The sequence below is a fragment of the Zonotrichia albicollis genome, chromosome 14, assembly GCF_047830755.1.
Source record: "Zonotrichia albicollis isolate bZonAlb1 chromosome 14, bZonAlb1.hap1, whole genome shotgun sequence".
NCBI lineage: Eukaryota > Metazoa > Chordata > Aves > Passeriformes > Passerellidae > Zonotrichia > Zonotrichia albicollis.
Genome location: NC_133832.1, coordinates 17435566 through 17441565, shown reverse-complemented (window position 1 = coordinate 17441565; position 6000 = coordinate 17435566).

Here is a 6000-nt window from a genome sequence, read left to right as displayed (position 1 = left end):
GGGCACAGGCAGACTGGAGTTTGGCACAGGGATTTAGAGTTACAGTGGATTTCTGCTCAAAACCACCCCATAACAAGGTTCCAGGGTAAAGGTAGGGCTCTGAGAAGGTCCTGCTGGCTGATGTGCAACTGGTGTTTGTTGTGTATTTTTGATAATTCATGGAAAGCTGTGCATACAGTGAGGAAAAAAATGAGATTTAGGAAACCATGATAAAGAGGCCTCCCTGAACTTGTATCTGAGGAGTTCTGCTATCCTCAAGTTTGCTTTTCCAACTTGACTTTGGGGTTTTTTTTTTTTAAATATTTTCATCTTTTATCGTTATTGAGAGAAGATTTACAGCATATATTCTTAATCTGTCTTTTAATTATAAATTCAGGTCTCACTATGTTTGATAGCTGGGAAATTCTGGATCAGAATCACCCTGATTTTGGAGAGATAGCACAGAGCATTTCTTAATGGCCCTTAGTAATTATTAACAAAACCTCTCTACGTCCTTGACTTTTTTGACACTGCCAATCAAAATTTGTCTTCCCTTTGGGCATGTCTTATGAGCTGCTCAGCTTCAGAATAATTTATAATGAGTAAATCAAACAATTCTCTAACATGTTAATGGCCTTAATTTCCTCCTTCTCCTCAAGGTCTAAAGATTTGATTGCTGTGTTGAGAATATAAAAAAAAAAAAGAGCATTATAATTTGAAACCTGTCAGAGATGGCCAGAATGAGAAACGTGCTGATATAAAAAGAAATGTTAAAGGTGCATAAAATTGCAAGATGTCTGGCTCTTGTTCATACCATGCCTTGGAAATATCCTCTCAATTTACATCATAGTAAATACTATTTATTTTCATGAAATGTGCACTGTATGGCACTGAATCAAAGGCACAAAAGATATAATAGATACGCTCTCTCCTGGTACAGCTAGAATAATTCCTTTTGTTGTAAAACTGTAAAGGTATTTGCTTGCAGTTTGTGTGTGAGGGAAAACTGATGATCCAAAAGAAAATTATGAAAAAATAGTCTGTGTGCTGGCAGTATGCAGGGGTAAGTTACAGCCCATAATGTGAGCAGTATAGAAGTGAAAATAAAACTGGGGTATAAAAGCAATCCTATTATGGGGCTTCATCCAATCATTTTTTATTCATTACAGTTTGTAACAGAGGCATTTATGGCACTCATCACTTCAATTATTTTTTTTATTTTTTTTTTCTGCATCAGCAGAATATCACTTTAATTCTAGCTTGGAAAGTCTCCTCTTCCAACCCCTTCTGCCCCTCACACCTTGCAGCAGGGCAGACTGGGGCAGGTTGTTCCAGCCAGTTTGAATGTCCTGAGGGTTGGCAATTCCTCAGAATCGTAGTTCACATGTTTGAGCACAATTCTGGTAGGGAAAAAAGAGTTAAAATCCCAATATTTAACCAGAATTTCCTGTGCCCAGTGCTTCCTGTTGCTGCACACCTTTGTCCTCTCCACACATTTCCAGTAGGTAGAAGCGAAATAGATGTTGATGTAAAAAATATGTAGAAATCAGCAGCTTTATTGTTGTTGGGTGTTTTATATGGTAATAAAAAAATAAAGAAAGGGAAAATTATCAGAGTTGTCCCTTAGTACCACCCCAAGCAGGCTCCATGTGGGAATGTCTGACTGCCCTTGATTGGAAATGCAGCCATGGAGTCAATCAGTGAGTCAGGAATCAGCACATCCAAAGGGTTTGCTAGAACTGGGAGGTGACCTTGGACTTGAAAGCAAACAAAAAATAGTTTTGGGAAATAAAGGGAATGATTGTAAGCTGAGGCTAAGAGGTTAACGATGTAAACAGAGCAACAGGCTGCAGATTTATCTTCCTGAAATTATTCCTAGTGCATAAGGCAGAGGATAGCTCAGTGCTCAATATGTTGACAGACTGGACACCTAAATGTTGGAAAGAAAAAACCAAATCTTTGATGACAGCAAGGGGCAATCTGCAGATTTCTGTTTGTAGGGTATGTGAGAGCATATGGAGAAAGAAATACTTCCAATACTTCCAAGTATATATGTCAGAGATGGTGCTGGATTTGTGTGACAGATAGGTGTAGCCTTCCTTTCAGTAGTGAAAACCACACAAAAATTCAGCTATAAATGTAAATATGCCTGATGTCTGTGGTGACAAAGTTCATAGAATATTTTATGAGATATGTCTAAGATCCCCTACATTTATTGCACATTGCATGACAATAACACTTTTGTCCCAAAAACTGACAGTACTTCTGTAGTTGATTTTTTTATACAATAATTAACACACAGCTTTATTTGCATCTCTAATATAGCCCGTATGTTTTAAACATAACTTACAACTTATTGAGTGAAAAAATCTATTTTGTATTTGTAGCTCCAGATCAATTTATTTATTGTGCATAGTGAATGGTGAGTGACAATTCCTTTAAGATCCACTTTGCTCAGGGTCCATCTAGCTCTGGGGTTCCATCATCACTTAGGGAAGCAGCTGGTTCTCATTTGTCTCCTTAAATTTCCCTTGTCAAAGCTTGTGCTGATAAGGGTCAGATATGTATCCCATTATGGAAATCTTCAATTCTTTTTCCTGTCATCTTAAGTAATCACAGAATAGACACACATTCAGTTAACATTTATGGTTTTCACAAATGTTATGGGACAATAATTCTGCAACCCATGGGATTCTCTGGCCTCTGATGGTAATGACATGGTAATTTTTGTAGTTTCCCCTTTGTTATTTTATCATAGGAAATAGCCTGGAAAGGATTTTATTCCAAAATATCTTCTTCCTTTCTGGAGGCAATTTAAAGATAGCTGAATATTTGCATAACTTTATTGGAAGACAAGTTTTTAGCTGTTTTCCAATTAAAGTAATAAAAATGTGTTCAAGGTAAATCAGAAGGAGCTGTTAGGTATTTGTGATAATAAAATTTTCCTTTATGTTGCAGGGATTTTATTTTTCAGTTTGCTGTTGTAAAATTAATTTGTTTCCATTTTCAACAAGGTACTTCAGCATTCCATTTTGCTGACTTGAAGCCACCCAGCTTCTTGCATCTGTGCTAAACAATTAAAACATTCATACTAAATACTTTCTGAAGTCTTGAAAAATTGAACATGAGACAGTAAAACAAAAGCTGCTTCTAGCACAGATGGGATAAGAACTATTTTAATGACAATTTAGGTTTGTAATAATTTTTAATAAATCTCTGTTATTAATTTTGGAAATAATGAATCTGACTTGAGTACAAGAGGAAGAAAATATGAGTGATATTCATGATATTCATGAGTTGTGGTTGCCCCATCCATGGAATTGTCTAGGGCCAGGTTGGTCAGGGCTTGGAGCAACCTGGGATGGTGGAAAGTTGTCCCTGCCCATGGCAGGAGCTGGAATCAGGTGGTCTTTATAACCCCCTCCAATACAAACCATTCTATGAATCTGTGATATCCTATTTCTTCTTTTCTTCTAATCCTTAGATATAGAATGTTAGGTGTTGATAGAGTTGGAGAAAGCACCTGAGGTTTTTGTCCTGCCACGTTTTAGGGCCTAGAGGGATTTTTACAGGGCGATCCTGGTTAGAACAAAGGGTTCTGTGAGCAGCAAAGCTCCTGACACCCAGCCTCTCCCAGGGAGTTTTTACAGCCAAAAACCTTGGCTTGCCTTGGAGTGGCCACCTAGAACAGAGGCCAGACAAGGCTGAAAGAATAAAGTGAATATTTATTAAAGGCCTTCCATAGATACACCTTGGGCAGTCAGAGCCTCCCTGAGGCTACACCCAGGCTGGACAATCGTAATGAGTTTTTCAGACAAATATAAGTTTTTTCCATTTACATATCAGGGGTTAATCCTCCAATTACAGCTTCAGGTAATGAAGTCATTTACCTCAAGGTTACTTTCCTGCCCAATTTACTTTTGTTGGTACATTTTGAGGCCTGAGGCTGCAGGGTGTCCTTGGATCACAGGCCTAGAGGAATCGTTTTGTCTGACCAAGATGTGAAGACAATAACTAACACTTTATATGGAGTTTAGAGCTCTGCACTAAAGCAGTTTAGGATTTGAAAAATATAAAGGCTGAAATCTGAAGGCATCACAGAGGATGGTGCCTCCAGGCCTGGCCATGAGCACAGAGCCAGGCACCCAGAGGGCTCTGCAGGGCAGGAATTCCTCAAGCACAAATCCTGCAGGTCTCAATAAATTTTCCTGCCATGGCAGTGTCAAAGCAAAGCTCTGAGCTGGCCCGTGGAGACCACATTATTATGTCATGACAGGAGATTACGCCTTTGCACTAAGTGGTTTCGGAATAAGTCTGCAGAGACCTAATTATGCTGCCATTGCTGCTTGAGAGGGTTGTTTAGCAGTGGAGCACTTCTTGAGAAAGCTCACTTACCATGACAAAATAAAGTGAAATTATGACAGTGTATTTTCTGCTAAGAAAAGCCCTCAACAAATAAAGAAAAATTGATTATCGTGTCAAATTAAACCATAAATAAGTAGTAAATGCTGAATTTACAATCTAGCTCACTCTGACTTGCTGTAACTAAAATACACAATAAATAACATTTGTCTTTAAATTCCCATAGCAACTATGTTTTTAATTGTGAAAACAGTTATTGTTTCACACAATGCTACAATAACTGAGCAGTCAATTTTATGCCCCTGTAATAATGATATGATTGGTTTCCAAAGACCAGCTCCTGTTCCAAACTGTTTAATGCATCTGATGTTGCTAAACAGAACTTCTGATTCAAGTATTAAATGGTCAGTAGTGGTTAAAGTTCTAAACTTATGCAATATTCTAAATATGATATCAAATTAATTATGATATATGTTTTCTTTAGCTGGATAGAGAACAAAGGTATTGCCATGAAAATTAGATTAATACTAATAACAATCTACACAACTCGTTTCCCAAGACAGAGGGCAAAGCAAAGGTGAGATCAATTCTTGCAAATGTTTGTTTAGTGTGCCTTTCTGCCTATGAAGATGTTATTCACTACCTGTTCTATAGATGCAGTGCCTCATTTAAATTGGTATAGAAAATCAATGTTCTGAGCAGGAGAAAAGACACTCTCCTCTGTAAATCACAAATATAGGATTTAGTGCTATAAATTTAATTTAGAAACAATGACGACAACACAAATATCTCCTTACCTTTCTATAGTTAATAAAGAAAAATTGTAAAGGTTTTATGGAACTTGTACTCAGCCAAAAGTCAGATTTTTCTGCAAGGAAAAGTAAAAATCAGAATTAAATTTATTAGATGTATATACAGGCATTTGCCTGTACATAAACATTTCAATTAACATATAAATATGGTTAAACAAGTTTCAGTTTATAAAAATCTGCTTTTTATGTATATAGTCAACTTCTATCTGTAGAAGTCTTCTGTCTCTTAAGTCTTCATCAGTTAAATGGAGGAAGCTGCAACGAGGCACAATTAGTTCTACAAATTGAAGAGTTGGAGAAAATTGGTTGGAGTTAATAAAGCTGGGGTTTAGAGAACAGTAAAGGGAATATAATACTCATCAAGTAATCAATCAACCTTAGCACATACAGTGCTAATTCTGCCTCCCTAATATGTCTATTTTGGTATATCTAATGTATCTATCACTGTGGTATCCAGATAGGATGTGTCAGATTTAGCAAGCCTCATTAAACTTAGCATAAACCTTATTCAAAATAAGGTAAAAACTGTTTTTTTATTATACAGAAAAGTCAGGGTTGGAAGAGACCTGTGGAGGTCACCCGGTCCAAGGCAGGGTGACCTGGAGCAGGTGACAAAGGAACATGTTCAGGTTGGTTTGGGATGTCCCCTGAGAAGGAGACCCCACACCCTCCTGTGCAGCTGTTCCATGCTATGCCCTCTCCACAGAAATAAATTCTCCCTCATGATGAGGTGGAGCTCCTTGTGTTGAAGTGCGCGGGGGCGTGAACGGCCCTGGAATCCGGCTGTCTGGTGAGGGGCGAAGGCCAGGGACCCTGCGCATCAGAAAGCAGCCCCCCTCGGCGTCTT